General features: G+C 33.6%; 1 protein-coding gene across 1 annotated transcript in view; it reads right to left on the bottom strand.

Moving 5' to 3' along the window:
* LOC142973654 (acetylcholinesterase-like) overlaps nucleotides 1-10,450 on the bottom strand; it is a 45,906-nt gene extending 35,456 nt beyond the window's left edge. The window contains exon 1 of the mRNA XM_076115598.1: nucleotides 10,204-10,450. The gene's annotated coding sequence lies outside the window, so the exon portion shown is untranslated. The remainder of the gene's footprint in view (nucleotides 1-10,203) is intronic.
* Nucleotides 10,451-17,770: the final 7,320 nt, after the last annotated feature.

Raw genomic sequence — 17,770 nt, 5'->3', positions numbered from 1 at the left:
TGTTATATGCGAGTATTAATTTGTCGCTTGGCTATGTTCATGGTTTTCAGTAAGTAATTAATTTTATACCAGTGTAGTGGCGACACGCTGTCAGCATTAAAACGTCCATTATGTCAAGTTAATTATAAAGTTGACTAATCACTGTTGTGTGCAATTCCCGCATTGTGATATGATACTCTTGTAATGAAGATATATTAAATATGTCACACACAAATCATATTGTGTCACTTGAATTAATGTCTGTTACGATCCTGCCGATATAATAGACGATTAATTTGGTGTGATTTTTATTTTCGTTGTCAATCCGAGAAATACTTATTATGTTTCATTTTTTGTGTTAACCAAATTGATCGACACTATTTACCTAATACCTAAGTAAGTAAACTATGTAACTGGTGAAGCCATTATCTTCAGAAGTTTTAAACATTCGTAATACGTATTATCTCATTACAAAGTTTCCATTTGACTTTCTGATAACTTTCATTATAGTAGGATGTACTGATGAATGATCTAATGATTGTTTAACCTTAAGCCCTCAATAGTGATATGGGCTTAGATTGCTCATTGTTTTATTTAACTGCAGCGCATCCTGATAACTGACGACCCCACATCCGTAAATACTGACGTATACGCATGAATCGTAAACATGCTAAATTCTCCGAATACAACGTACAAGCTAATTCTTTATTAATATGAACCCGGCTTATTCGGATCTCGTAAATTCCTCATGTTTCTTCCTAACAAAATAATACACCACATTTTGTGTACGAACCACAAAGTAACGTATTAAAACATGACTTTATACTCAAAATTCCCTTTCATCCACAGCGGTTAAAATCTAAATACCTGGGAAAGATGAAATTCAAAATTCAACTTGTTATAAACTTATAACGAGCTAGTTAAGGAAGACCAATGACTTCTTTCCGGCTAGTCGTTGACTTTGACAAATGATTCTTATGAATTGACCTATTGGTAAATAGAACCTAGTTGGATTTACAACGTAGCAATCACATTAGTGTGTATGGAATTATGTCATGTTTACAATCCGTTGTGACTTACCCGTATCGATTATGTAATATATGGATATCAAACGTTTGAAACGTGTAATGACTTCAAATTAAATTCATATTTGTATGCCAACTGTTGAAGTTTTACCATAATTATTAAAAATGATTTAGTGTTTTAATGGTAGTGTGATTGTTTATAATACTGTACAATAAAAGGCGATTTATATCATAAGGTCTTTGATGATTGAACGTCCTGTCTGTGTATGTGTCAGCAAACCCAACAGAAATTCTTAAGTGAAAATATCCCGTTTGTAGACAAGGATCCGTCCCATAACTAATATTACATTGGGACAGACAGTCGACCCTCATTTATCAGGCGCAGTTCGGAATCAAAAACACCATTTACACTTTCCCCGACCTTTGATTCCCTGTTACAAATGACCGTCCGTTGCTCCCCATAGAAAGGTAAGTCGCATTCACGTAGTAAAAAAGCTTCTACGAGATTGTAAAGTAAGATTATACAGTAATAACGCGACTTGGCTTTAGCTTTTAATAAGATGTTGTAAGAAGTAATTACCGTTAATCGCCTGTTATAAGATTACTTACGGTTTTATGGTGAGCAAACGAGGGAGCATAAAGGAATTAAGAGTCGAAGTAGTTATAAAAAATGTAACAAGCAAATATCTACGTGAAGATTGTTTTGTAAGAGCGTCAAGTCGTTTGGTTCAATAAAAAAATTTATAAAATGTATTAAGTAGCCAATTAATCTGTTTACGTTCTACATATTTGTCACAGTTTTATATAGATTATCTAATGTTCAATAATATGAATCAACATGATTGTGATGATGCTCAGAATCGAAAGTATTCCTTTGTTTTAAGTTTGTGTGATAATTTCTTTATATACATTCACGTAAATGTATCTTGACAAAGAATTTAAAATAACCTTAAAACCCCGTCCAGTAGTATATTACGTATACAAGTACGCGGGAGTTTAAAATCCTCAAATAAGACGAAATATTAACAAGTATCTAGTCAATAATATTTACAAACATCATAACAACATATGAATCGATGTAACAGAGCTCGTACAATAAGTATAGTTTCCGGAGCGAGTTGCTCGACAGTCGTACTACACAGTTCCGTGTGGGGGCACCACTGCTCCACACAGAGCCATTTCACACGTCCCACACCCACAAAACACATACACCACACGTAATATTTACTTAAACAATACATGAATACACTAATTAAGACAGATTTCATGGAACCGCCAATTAAAGCTAAACACTGTAAGGGTATCAGTTGATACGCATTTGTTTAGAGAAACGAAGTAGTTCGTATTGGAAATGTAGTGATTTTCTACAGCTAATTGATGTGATAAGTTACAGACTATGTGCAGTATTAATTACCCTTTATCTGATTACTTTTTCGTTTGAGAATGTTTTCCTTATGAGGTGTATCGAATTATATTTTCAGTCACGACTAGATTTTCTTCGATACTTTGCTCAAGATTACAGAGAGCTTCGAGCTCTATATTTCCTATTAATTTACTAATTATGCACAATATCGATTTGTGCGTTCAGGGACACAGTTTTATGAGCTTGATTGCATTAGCATAGACTGTCTATTCGTATACTTGATCTTTGTTATTTCTAAACTTGCATAACAGAGTGAAATATATGTAGTTTGTCGTAATTATAGTGCTTACAGAGATTTATTTTTTCGTACACCAACTGTGTTCCAATTTAATATAATAAATAACAATTACCACATTATTTATTGAAATACAATATATCCTAAGCCCAGTTTTCTACGAAAATAATTTTAAACATAACCTACTTTACTTGAATAGACGAAAAATAATGTCCGCGATATAATGTTACTAAGGAATGATGGAATCTGCCCACATCTGTTAACGCTCCCACGCAGGTGTAAATTAGCTGGTGAAAATATATTACATAAATCAAGCATTGATTTCAGAAGGTGTATCTACGTCAATATTATATGATAATTTCTCATTGTATTGGTAAATTTCAGTTGGATTGGCTTGAATACTGTAGTGGGATTTGAAAGTTATTATAAAATGTTGATAGTCATTGATTCACCAAACAAAAAAAATCTAGTCTTAGACATTGGTTTGCAAGACACAGTTTTTGTATATACCATTTCAATTGAAATGGCTGGATTTTATGAAGTCTTTATTATATAATATATTAACACAACTTTAGACCTGTCTTTTAGATATATTAGTCTAGATTCATAAATAGTATCAGTATTCAAACCTTTCGATAAAAATCAATAGCTATACTAAAAAGTTGAAAAATGAAACATGTTCAATTATGAACTGCAATTTATATTTGGATCAGATTTCAGTGTTCTAGCGAATGATATAACAATATTGAACGTCACTGTCTGACCTAATTGGGATACCGCCTATTAATAACCCTGTTTTCCGATTTTTCAGGTGACTGCTCAATTCAACTACCACTATTATTCGTAGTGCAACCTGATTATGTCACATTAATATGATTATTGGCCTTATTTTCATAGAAAAATATATTGAATTTTCAGTTTTATGAGTGCACAAAACATGGGGTAAACGATCAGTGGGTCAAGCAAGCTATAGTACGGACATTATATAGATGGATAGCCGCTTAGTGGTATCTGAATGTCCTCGTGCTTTGGAGGGCAGAAGAAACCATAGAAAAGAGGGTTTCGTTGTTGTCGATTAAGTCAACAGACGTAATGTACGAGATAAATCATGTCAAAAATCTTCGGGTGGCTTTTTCAACTTTAACACTAAGTTGACCACTAACCATATTAAAAAAATATAAATACAAGTTTGAAAATTGAAGACATGTTACTAAATTGTGGTAATACGTTTATGCTTCAACATTTATTTTTTAGTGAGTATTCTAAGCTATTTCGTAGAAATTCACATTACCATTTGATCCAATGAAAGATCTCTATTGGCTTAATGTTAGTCAATTTATCAGTCAACGCTCGGCCCTTTCAGGATAAGGTCAAACATTTTGAAACAATTCTTGTCAAATTGGTTTTAGATTGTTAAATTACCTAGTCTTAAATTGCTTTCGTAAACGTTATTGAACACACGTCTATCGTAACATATAACTGTGTAGTTAACTGCAGTGCGATTCCCTACCATTTTCGCCTATTGACAGCCATCTAGCTATGGAAAAAAATGATCAGTGCCCCTAGCGGGCGCAGTAGGAGCTATTTTTACAACAGAAACTTTTTAACCGTCAAATTCTTGATAGTCGTTATTACAGTCTGTAAACAATCACGCTAATCTTAATTTTATAGAAAAAAACTTGATAGGAAGTTGTCCTTCTATTTATAATCAAATACAAAAAGGTTTTCTTTTTCATAAGTCTACAATTTATATCATAATGACTCTTATTATTTCAACCCAGTCTCTGTTGCACTCTTAATCATAAGCTAATAGATTTCCTAGAAGTCGCGTGGAAACGTATAATGCCTTTGAAACGTCACTAAGCCAAGAATTGAAAGCAAGAAAATAAATTGTGCACCGGGACGAAACATTTTCCAATGATATGATGTCAAAACATAAATCTTTTATTTATTTCCGCTGCTGTTATTGATAACGTAGTTCGAACAGACGCTTATATAGTTGAAAACGAAAATTAGGTTTTACCTTAACCGACCGAAGTTTCGATTCCGACTAAAAAAGAAGATTGTTCCAAAAATTCAAAGCCTAATGTTCGGTTTCGGCGACAAATTTTGGTGGGTCATTAGTAGAAATATAAGAAGTTAAGGGTATGTCATAAATTGTGGGTTAATCTTTTAGTACGTTATAAAGATCCGGTAACGTTTCCCCTCATAGTATCGATCATACTCTCTAATGTAAGTCAAACCAATATAACAAACACAAAAAAAGTATCATATTAGTTATTTTTGACAAATGGCTGAATTATATTGAACACAGACGACTAAATCTAGGTTTTAAGAGAAATTAATCTTTTGAAATTATGAACTCAAAACAAAGCTATGAAAAGTGTGTTTCCACTGAAGAATAGAACTTTGGTGTAAATTACATGACCTTTCGGACATTGTTAAAGTTGCCTTACAAACAGACGGTCCTTGAAATATTTGCATAGCCGCAAAACCAACTAAGGTAAGGCCACGAGCAAAGGTAATTCTTGGGTATTGTGGTAACTTTACTATTTCGAACACGTGACAGGTTATACAGAAAAAATATATGTAAGTATGGTAAGAGGGGAACAACAACCACTCTAGTCATTAAAATAACAAGTAAAGTTCTCTATACGTGACACAAAAGGAATATAAAAGCCAATAATAAAGACAAGAAAAAGAAACACGCTGATCTTGTTACAACTTATGAATCTTGCAATAATGCAGTTTTATTCAAGATAAGAATTTATACGACTTGGAGTAGTGCTCGTATTGCGCACAATAAGATTAGTGCCTGGTCGTATACACAGTCGACGGAAGAAAGGCAGTAAATATCTTGCATCCCGTTGAATTCTTGTACTGAATTCACTCGAAGCACAAGCGAGCTTTGACGGATTTGTATTCCACAAAACACAACATACGATTTATCTAACAAACACATAACTACGTTTTATTGTTCTGCAAATATATGATTATTCTTTTCTGTTCGTAGGTATAGCGTCCTACTACAATAGCTATACAAATTGAGGATCCATTTACAAAACAAAAGTGTAATCCAATAAATACGGGAACAATAAAATAAGTTGAGAATTTACCAGGGGCTCCGTTGACGATAACCGTAATAAATTACTGTAGTGCCTGCCTCAATTTTGCTTAAAGTTGAACCAGCATAATTTGACTTGACATTGAAACAAACTTATTTGATCATGTCGATTTGGATAAGCTTTGAAGAAAATAATTTACTGTCGGGAAGCGGTCCTGGAAGTTGATTTAAGCTGTCAATCCCGCGACATTTTCAGTTAATTGATATTAAATTTGTTAAACTTCAATCAAATGTTTAACGAAAATATTATAAGTTATTATTTTACTAAAGCAGCAGCAAGGGTTACAGACAATGGGCGGCAGCTGACTAATGATTGCTTTGCGTCTTAAGACACAGGTATAATTCGTTACTCAGAATCTCTTTGTTTTTGTTCCTGTGGAATCCAGCGGGACCGGTACTACAAAGAGACCGGGAACTTGCCGGACTGATGACATACTACATTTATTTATTTACAGTTGAATTCAGAGTTAAATCGTTAAATTCGAAACTATCAATAGAGTCAATTGAGTACTAAATATTGTTTTCTAAGAATGTGAGAAGCATGACAATGCTCAATTCCTTAATCTGCCGAAGCGATTATGGCGTGAGATGATAAAATGTGCCTATAAATATAGAGACAATGCTAGCGGCAAGATTTTATTAATTCTTATCAAGCATCAGTCGGCTAATTGTTATGATTGACACGAAGCGACAGCCATCCGGCTGCCGACCGGTAAGCCAAGCTTAGATCAAATATGAAAACGTGTTACTATATTATGTAATCTAATCAAAACACATATAACTGTCACGTTTTATTCACTCTCAACTTTAATTATCGCAATGACAAATAGAGTGCTTTAATTTATGATTTAATAGACGTTATATGATACGTATAGCGTAATGTGTAACCTCATTGCTGTTTTGACGCAAATATGGAATGACAAACGGCTATTCTCGTAAACCACACAATCATGATCATAACAGATTTCCTTTTGTTCCCAAAAGTAGAGGGTATGCGGATTTTTTCATATTTAATGCGATAAATTAAATTTTCACATCACACGTGAGTCTCAAGTGGAACATATACACACGTAGTATCCAGACAACTGTAGAAAATGCGAAAACATTTTCCACATCATCATAAAATATGGACGGCATACGGATACAAAGTAGGTCGCAACATTATATTGACTTTAATCCCTTACGTCTTTCATCTTTCAAAGTTATCTAAAACTTACTAACATTTTGAATATATACTATATTTTTTATTCTATAATACAGATTTAAATATTGCAATTTCTGCATTAATTGTGAAGTTAGACAGCTACGGGCTTATATTTAATTAATTCTTTAAGACATTGGAACAAACTTGGCTCGACTCTCTAGTATTTACGAACGAGGTAAATTTATTATTACACTCATTTATTTAAGTGATTTTCAGCAACATAATTTTGAATACAATTTAATTAATTTTAGCTTAAAAGTTAGAACAGTTATCCACCTTATTAAAATTCAAAGCACGAAGATTAATGAACTTTTACTTGAGTTAAAGAGAACCTGTTTACTTGTTAATCTTGACATAATTTATTGGAATTAGAATATGATCATAACTGGAGTCAATTAATTTATATTATTTGGTTATATATTAAGATCGCATAAAAAAGCTACATATAAAAAGGTAGGCAAAGGTATCCATTGATGAAGACCTGGCACCGTATTGATAGAATTCAGCTTTGGCTTAAATTAGATCATGCATATCGGCCAAAGATAATATTGCATTCGTTTGCATATAGGCAAATGCGTTAAACAAACTCAGTACCGATCGAGCTCTACGCTTTGCGAGTATTCTGTTACAATAATAATATAATTATAGTGATCTATGAGATCTTATAGAAAATTAAATGAAAGGGCTATTGTCGCCTTTTAGTTTTTAATTCAGAAAACCTATAAATCTGAATTTACTCTAATTATTTCAAATTACCACCACCGAATCCCTTTTCTAACTTTCTATTTACCATTTCCAAAACTCAATAAAAACTTAAGTTTTAAAGTTAATTTACGTGTCACGCTAACTTGTCAAACCATAATTCCTAAAGGACCAAAATGTACGACAAAACAACAGAATAACGGAGCGATAATTATTTGTTCTCGTAACTACCTACTGTATTAACAACTCATAGTGTTTTTTGCTTCGTAACCACAAGTTTAATCAGTGTTCGGACAACCGTTAAAACGTTTACAGAGGGAATACGGAATATTCAGTTAACTGACAGAAGAACGGACCATTACGAATTTACGAGGCGGTGATGCATTTCTGTCAACGTCAGTGTGCGCTAGGCCCACGCTCTAGCCGCATGCAGACTCAATTAGTGCGGGGACCAACTCGATAATTCCATTAATTTCGTTATACTTTTTTTAAAATGACCTTTGAACTTTAACACTTTTTTAAAATTATATTCCCATGTTTATCGAGTAAGTATAACTAGTAAGTATACATTTTTTTCAAGCAACAGTATCGCTCTCAACCTTTTTCTCTCAAAAGAAGCTTTATATTCAATAGGCCGAACCGAACACGGAATTTATTGAAGTTGGCTTTCATTAATGGAATCAATTTATCAGTGGCTACGAAAACATTATGGGGAACCTGTAAACCTGCGAGGAAAATATCCTTTTGGAATAGAGTAACTAAGTACTCCATTAGCAAATTGCCTAGTAATTTAACCTATACGATAGATCTGTATAGTAAGAGCCAAGTTCCTTGAGATTGGTGTGAATTGTCGCTAAAATTAGCTAACGTATCGATAGTTGCTGTGTTAGCTTTCTAAGTTAGCAACCTCTAATGTATACAGGAGAATATTGTGTCAGGACTTCAGCGAACATTTCAGAATATTAAAGTAAACATGATATTGCAGTAGGGTTACAATATTAATGTGGTTGTTAATTTGTTGGCATAAGAAAACCTTGATATCGAATACTAATAAGTTTACTAATCAAGTAAAGTATGTTTATCACCTGTGTATAACGAATACAACAACATAAAAGCTTTATAAAATTGCATGCGAGTGCTACTTTAAAGTACCCGACGAATAAAATACAATTAAGAAGCTTATGGCCGTATTTCACGGGGATTTCTTTGTTTTATTCAAAGACAGCGATAAACGACTCCTCCGAAATCTTCTAAAAAGTTAAAAACGTCAAGCAATTTATAAAATTATAACTGACGCATCCTTAAGTTTTGACGCTCATTTTCCTCAATTACATTTTGTCAAAGGTATTTTATAATGCTGAGGGCTGCTTACTTTGTGTTTAAGATAAAAGTCGGAATAAGATCGTAGTTTGAAATGATTACGTCACAAATAATAAGATATTTACGTAAAATATAGGCATCCCTATTTTGATTTGCAGCCGTGAAGTGAGACTGCCCTCAGAGCACGGGATTTAATTGAATTATTTGAATGAGCTCGACGCTTCCGCCGGCCGAGCTCGGCTCGACCAACTGTACAGGATATACCAATTGCCACTTTAAAATATGTATTTCTGTTTATTTATATTGTAAACGATATATGGCGCGTGTTTGAAATAAATCTGCTTGAACAGTTCATGTCGTTTTGATGGTAAATGCGTAAATGTTTTGTGGAGAAACTAAGCGATGACTTTTCATAGACTGGCAAAGGATTAAATATCTAGATGTGAAATCTTTTCATCCTCAAAGTAATCATTAGTACTTAGTAAAATCTAAGTAATCGGCTTTTATTACGATAAATATAATGTTTTACTTGAATGCTCCTCATATACCTACATGATTTTATAACGTTCGTAATACGAGCTTTCAGAGTTTTTTTTAATTAGGATAATAAAATATTATGGTTGCAATCAAGTCAAGACGACTAATTGCATTATAAAATGAATAAATAGACCGCTTCATAACACAAAATCAAAATAAAACGTACTAACTACAGTCTTGTCATAAAATGTCATGCAATATTTTTCCTAAAGGAACTTTTCCTTGATGACAAAATAAAAACAAAATACTGTAAGCGTCCTATAATCCAAATAGTTACAATGAGGACATCTGAAAGTAATAATAAATTTATCATTTCAACATTATCACAAATAAAAAAATAAGTGCGACATTCAAACTAAACTACTACCCAAACTAATTAAAACAATTTAAAAAAACCCAATTTAGCAAAAATAAAAGCCAAAACTACAACTACTAATTTAAAAAAATAACAATCATAGTCTAATAAACACATTTAACACTAATTAACTAATTGTCACATAACCGTGACATCTCTATGCCGCAATTACTCAATTAAAAACGACAACTTAGTACGAAGCTTCGAAAACAAAACTGCAAAAGAAATAATACTTACAATACAATATCGTTACACAATACTACTACTTAATTTATTACTATATAGAATTTCATACATACATATAGTATACAAACACAACAGGTGTCAAATTGCTGAAAGATGACCTTGACTGGACAGTTCGTAAAGTGGAGGAGGGGTGTAACCGACACTTAAGTTGGTATATGGTTCACACACACTCACTCGCGTTTTGTATGGTAATAAAGTAATAATTGGGTGGGCGAGAGCGTCGGCCGCGATGTGTCTCCATCAACGTGATAGAGTAGACTGAGCGGCGAAGTAAAATCGGGCCGGTGGCTCCGAGGGTTGCGAGCTCCGCACCACAATTCTCCCCGCTCTCGACAAATGATAAAATGATGCCTTGCCGCCCGACCTATCGATAAAAGGGATGTACTTGTTAGCTCTTGAGAGACAACGATTCTATAAGCCGTAGGTTTGTGAATAGAGCACCTTACATAATAATATAACAAAGAAAACACAATGATATAATTGTTCGTATCATGAATAAATATTATTACTGTGATATCCCGTAACCATTATAAGCAAAAATGTAAAGGGTTCTTGAATATTTATTTAAAGAAATCATCAACCATTTATAAACATTTATTGTTGATTTAACATACATAAAACTAAGGTTTCTCATTAAAAATAATAATTGATTGAAGACTACAGTTTTACTGTTCATCCTACAATTTTCACCAATCTGGGGAAATTTTCCCTTGCTGTCCTCATTCGCTGTGGATGATCACTCTTCCCCGACCGGTATCGCGCCCGGGGCACCCCATACGATGACCTCTTACTACTAGCTTTATATAAAACGCCTGGCTTGCCGTGTTCCAGTTCTATCACTCGCTTCACTAACTGAACGCTACAGTATTCTATTACCGAATAGCAATGTATAACAAACTAGTTAGAAGTCCCACAAGGGATTGTCGATAATGTTATGAATCCACAGTTTCCGTGGAGCAACACCTCGAAAACGATTAAATAATTGCAGATTCGCGGTTGTGGCTCGGCTCTTTCGTGAATTTTCGACGAAATTGGGGCATTCAGTGGGAAGTTTCTTGATTACATTGAACCTAATGAATAAATAATGGTGGTTTTGCTGAAGGGTTTGTTTTCAGGCATTCTTTATTGACCCTGACTATCGAAATACGCATATTTTGATTGATTGCAGCAATATCTTAGTATTAATCAGAAAGGAATGTCTGATGAAAAGTGAGTGAGAGGAAAGCGCGCAACAATCTTCAGAACGTAAGTATCTAATAGACTGTATTGTCGCTGTGCTAAGTATTTTCCGCACGTTTTCTTGGGAATGGATGCACGTTAAATTTAAATTTGCTAGTTGCAAGCCACGCTCTGAGTATCATTGTGCGAGCCCGTGTACGTGCGCAAGGAGGTGTCCGCTCTACCTTGCTGCACATCTACAGTATACGAGTATTCTTATTCATGTATATTTTGTATTCATGGACAGTTTCATAGGGTCGGAAATTTACCTCGTATTACAACTTCAGGGGAACTTGCGAATGTACTACACATTTGCAAGATTATCTTCTAGGAAGCAAATGTTTGAGTTAAGATAGTTGAAGCAGCAGATTACTGTACCAAGATTTTAAACAGACTTTAGTCTAGATTTAATAAGGTTTGAATAGATTAATGATTAAATAACTATAGAAACTAGGCATAGCACGATCGTATGGCATTGCAAGAGATTTATTAACTCATGGCATCATTATCAAAAAAATAACACCAAGCTGCGATATTCAAATAATGCCCACAAAAATTAATGAAACGAAATAAAATAAATGAGGAAAAAAATGTAATCAATCAATATTGAAATTATATGACTAATCTATTATTCTTGCTTCAGGCTTAAATAAATGTGTTAAAACATGATCATGTCAGTAGCTACGAATGTAATGTATATCAACAAAAACTAAATGACATGTCAAATATTTTTTCTTACTTTTGATATAATCACAAAGGCCCCATATGATGGTGATCCGTTGAACAGAGTTGTTGACCTCTCGCACTGCGTATTACGATTCTAACCGGTATTAATGTAATTAACGTCGGAACTTGAACTTGAACTGAGATTACTTCGCGTCGTAATCGTACCACGGATTACATGCCGGTGCCAAAAATCTACCATGGTTTGGTTGCTTCAGAAAATTTTATTTGGAACGATTGTGATTAAGATGTCGTTTTCTAAAATACTTACTCATTCTAGAATATGTTATGGATAATTTATTTTTCGCGACTTCGTCCACGTGGAAACCCTTCCAGTGTAAATCCCGCTCCCTCGGGATCTCCTGGATAAAAATTAGCCTATGTGTCATTCTGGGTCTTCAGCTACCTATATACCAAATTTCATTGTAATCGATTTAGTAGTATTTGCGTGAAAGAGTAACAAACATCCATTCATACATACTCACAAACTTCCGCATTTATAATATTAATAGGATAGTAGGATTTTCTTTCGTATTTAACTATTTCAATGAAACGGGAATAAATGTCAATTCTGGTTTGGTATCGACGCGGATAACAATATGTACAATTTTGTAATTGACGGATGTTTGAGCTTGTTATTTTTGAGTTTCTAAAGATACTTAAAAACTTTGGACAATGCGAGATATGATTTGTGGTAATTTTTTCCGCAACTTTGTGGCGTCAGATTTCCTCCAGAATGTCCCAGAACATATTCAAATTAAAAATAGACCGATAGATAAAAGTAACCGATCTTGTAATCTATTCTAAAAGTAAGTAATTGTAGAAGTATAGTTTGGAATAACATTAAGTTTATAGTACTTACTGTATTCGATGTAACTCAGCAAAGTTCCTCAGGCACACATGACTTTAGTTAAGACTTGTGCTAAAGTAAAAAGGTGATATGAAAATCCAGTAGAAATACTCATAGAATCCTGGGAGGGGACATCAGTAACTCGGTTACGACGAGCGCTATAGCCCTCTGAGTCACGTTGGAAAATTTAAAAGCATTTTAACACAGACATGAGAAGTGCTTTATGCTTCTGTAAACGAGTTATGTTTGCGAAATGACGCTTTCAAATGCGATTTTCTTATGAATGCGGAAGTTTTCCTCGCGATATTTATATGCAAAATATGTTTGTTCTCAAACATATGTAGTGTATTCGTTTTAGACACCTACATGTTTACACGACCTCTTCAAAAATGTAAAATTAAACTGTAAAATTGTTTTAAAATTGGGCTTTAGCATAGCTAATAATATTTGATGAAAATATTACTAAATAAGTAATGTTAACATGCATAATATATATTGGTTACAACTTTTTCTCGATACAGGAATCTATACCAACACGTCCTGATGATTGATTCATTAAAAAACATATCACTGTTGCTGAAGCAAAGACCGAAAAAGATACAACCATTTACAACCAGGTTTAAACCAAAAAATCGCTACTTAGTTTGGAAGTAATTAGTCTATCTACAAAATAATCGTGGGTTATGTAATAGCTAAAACGTCGTTGGTGTACCGTGATTAAAAGCTAGTCCCTATATATAAAGACATGCTCTTAAAATAGAAAAGGTTGGGTATGCAGAAAATCCCTTGCATTGACCCAAAAAGTTACCAACTAAATCAATGAACCCAATAAAAAAATATATAGTAGAAAAGTATGGTTAATATCAAATGATGAAGAAGGTAGCGCATTCGTTATAAGCTTAATAAAAAATAAAATAATGTAGTCATAACGGAGCAAACTTTTCAACCGACAGTCTGGGAAAGGGCAGGTGTTTGAAGCGGTAATCTACTTCTCAACATTCCCATTTTCAGTGTCGACACACAGCGGACTCTGTGTCTTACCGTGTTCGACACAGAGACAGCCACGTGTGTTTCCTCTCAATCGATAAGGCGCGAAGCTCGTCGCTCACAAACTAATTTGGCTGTTGTAAAACAGACACATGTCGCCGGAAATTTTGAAATAAACCTTTTAACTCTACTACGTCACACTCGATTGAAGGTCTTTAACGGAACAGTCACTTTGTTAATTATATACTACCTCTAAAAGTATATTATCTATAGGTTCAGATGTCTTTAAGTCGAATTATGAATAAAATAGATAAATTGGTTTAGATTAGTCTAAATTGGACTAATTGAGCCTAGTTTAGAGACTGAAAAAGACAATTAATTTTCCCAAAATATCCATACTAACAACGACCTTTTTGAATGACTAATGAATCTAAAACTACGTAAGTACTAGGAATCTAGATACCCCTAGCTACTTGCACATAAAATTACTAATAGGTACTTACGCTACAAACGTAGGTAGGTACCTACTTGATTCATCGTAACATACCACATGAAACTTGGTAACAACTTATTGATTTATTAAGAGAAAAAGATTGTATTTACTTAACCCAGAATGCAATACAATTACATATGGAGAAAACTGATAATCAAATTTCGATCATTATTTACCTACTGGCCGTAGACCACTGCTACGGCGTAGCGTAGACATCGAACATAGGCCTACTACATAATCATTTGTTAGGTAAATTTAAAGAAGTGGTTGTTTTACTTTTTACTTTACTACTATTTGTTTTTTTTTACTATATGCATACCAAAAGTAACTTAAACTAATTTCAAAAGTGGGTTTACTTCGTCGGGAGTTATTGACAGGAGATCAAAACCGTACTTAGGTAGGTAGTTTGTTAATATGTGCGCGTCGTATTTCCATTTCTGTCAATCTCATCTGTTTATGGTATAGGTACAGTCAGCACCAAATGTCGATGAACAGAATCAACTTAACAAAACACCTGTTCACAATAAAATGCCATAAGTTATAGTCGCAACTAGGAAACAAAATAGCCTGTACACCAGAAATTTACAAAATTCGTTAAACACGAGTATTTCAAAAGTATCTGTACACTAGTATTCCTAAAGTTGCTGTACACCAACAATCCAAATGTCGCTGAACATCATTGTATCAAAAGTCACTAAGCAGCAGTAAAGACAAAATTATTAGTATATTTTGAACATTGCCGTGTGTTAATCTACTTTTGTCGCTTATGTTGTTCAGTTACTTTTGGGACAGTGCTTGCTTAACCTTAATAATGTATGTTAACACGTTAGTATCTATTTCAATACTTATTCTCAAAACAATTATATTTTATTGTCAGAAATCATATTAATCTATAATATGAAACATAACATAAACATAACTCTAATGATCTACGAAGCGATTATAGTGACGGTACTTGTAATTTACTTTGCGCGAACCGTAAGAATACCTTACATTTAATTAATATTTCTGTTCATATGACTTGTGATAATTTTAGTCTAGCGTATTATTGTCGTAGTCTGAAGTAAACGAAACGTTGTGTATGTGCATAATTGTTTATTTATATTATTGATACATCAATCGATAAATATCACAATAATGCCGTATAATGTGCATATTACGGAGCATGAACGTCACAGAATTGTTCTCTTGAAAGAACAAGGATACAATGTATCAGAAATTGCTGCAGAATTAGGAGTTTCGGTAAGTAATAGAGCATATAATATTATATCATATATGCTTTAATTTTTAATAGCTCATGCAACAGAAACTTGGGAGAGATTTAGGGGCCAAAATATTTGTCAAAATATTTTGGCCCCTATGAGGATAGCCGAGTGGTATAAGTTGACACCTCCTACTCAAGTGGTCGCAGGTTCGAACCCGAGGCAGCACACCAATGACTTTTCGAAGTTATGTGTGTATTAGAAATAATTATCACATGCTCCAACGGTGAAGGAAAACATCGTGAGGAAACCTTGCATGCCTAAAAATTTGTTTAATACATTTATTGAGGGCATGCAAAGTCCCCAACCCGCACTTGGCCAGCGTGGTGGACTCAAGGCCTAACCCCTCCCTCATTACGGGAGGAGACCCTTGCCCAGCAGTGGGACAGTAATGGGTTATATTTAATGAGGATAGGTAATATGCGCGAACGGCTCCAGGCAGTAATAGACGCGAATGGAGGCCATACCCGCTATTAATACTTATTTTTCAATAAAATTTTTGATTTTGCATTAAGATTTATATTATAATATCTAAAATATTTTCATTTGAATTTTTGATTGTGCTTTTAATAAATAAATGATTACGATTTAAATCATACTTTTCTTCAGTACCAAATACTTTGTTCTAGATTAACACACGGCAACGTTAAAAATATACTTTGTTAACCTTATTTCATTAGAGTTATGTTTATGTTATGTTTCATATTATAGATTAATATGATTACTGACAATAAATATAATTGTTTTGTGAATAAGTATTGAAATAGATACTAACGTGTTAACATACATTATTAAGGTTAAGCAAGCACTGTCCCAAAAGTAGCTGAACAACATAAGCGACAAAAGTAGATTAACACACGGCAATGTTCAAAATATACTAATAATTTTGTCTTTACTGCTGCTTAGTGACTTTTGATACAATGATGTTCAGCGACATTTGGATTGTTGGTGTACAGCAACTTTAGGAATACTAGTGTGCAGATACTTTTGAAATACTCGTGTTTAACGAATTTTGTAAATTTCTGGTGTACAGGCTATTTTGTTTCCTAGTTGCGACTATAACTTATGGCATTTTATTGTGAACAGGTGTTTTGTTAAGTTGATTCTGTTCATCGACTTTTGGTGCTGACTGTACCTACTATATAATTATACTATAGTAATTTCGTAAACAGCTCAAAGTGATGAACAAAAGCTTTTGGCCGAAGTTTGTGATTTTCATTAGTTAGGTCGTTTAGGTAGTTTGGTAGTTGTGTCTGGTGACCGTGTAAGTACAGTCACCAGACGAAGACATAACAATGTACCTAAATGTTATATGCACGTAAAGTACTTTACCACCGCTTTGTCTTAGTTGATTATTTCATCGCATTTCGTAATCTTATGAACAAGACGACTTCTTAATCTTCTACTAATGTAGGTAGGTTCAATTAATGTAGGTAGTAGATACCGAAACCAGGCTGTGTTGATATTTCGGCATTATTAGTATTCATGACAGCGAAATACACCGCATCACGTTCCTACTACGAACTGACGAGATACCACCAAATAGAACCGAAATTATAATTCTCTCATCAATTTTTAATAGACTCTTACGAAGTAGTAATAGCCTATATGGAACTCTACTAGCTATTCTGTTTGTTCTAAGTGCTTTAGTAGTAATTATTGTTAATCAATGAAATACTATAAGTCAACACAACGTAGTAAAATCCTTTTTTTTCACTTTAGTATCAAGTAGTCTTTAATCAGCTTGTTCTATGTTAAATTTCCAGTTTGTCAGTCTAAAACTCAAATAATCCAAGTAACCACCATTTCAGACCGCTTTTTTATTAAAGTAAATGTAGGAAATAATCAAATGTTTCATTGCCTAATGACTCTATCAACTATTGTTATTCAAACTATTTTCTTACCTACTTACGAACTCAATCTGAAATTACCGGAGTTTGAATAGAAGACCTACAATACTACCACCTCGTTTAAACTAGGCCAAAACAGTAATAATCATTAGGTCAGAATACGTTCGCGTAGATACAAACACCTAATATGTTTCCGATGTTTTCCTTTAGTTCGCCTCGTTGATCTAATTTCTAAAA

This window comes from Anticarsia gemmatalis, chromosome 6 (assembly GCF_050436995.1).
Source record: "Anticarsia gemmatalis isolate Benzon Research Colony breed Stoneville strain chromosome 6, ilAntGemm2 primary, whole genome shotgun sequence".
In the NCBI taxonomy this organism is placed as follows: domain Eukaryota; kingdom Metazoa; phylum Arthropoda; class Insecta; order Lepidoptera; family Erebidae; genus Anticarsia; species Anticarsia gemmatalis.
This window is presented reverse-complemented; position numbering and strand designations above follow the sequence as displayed.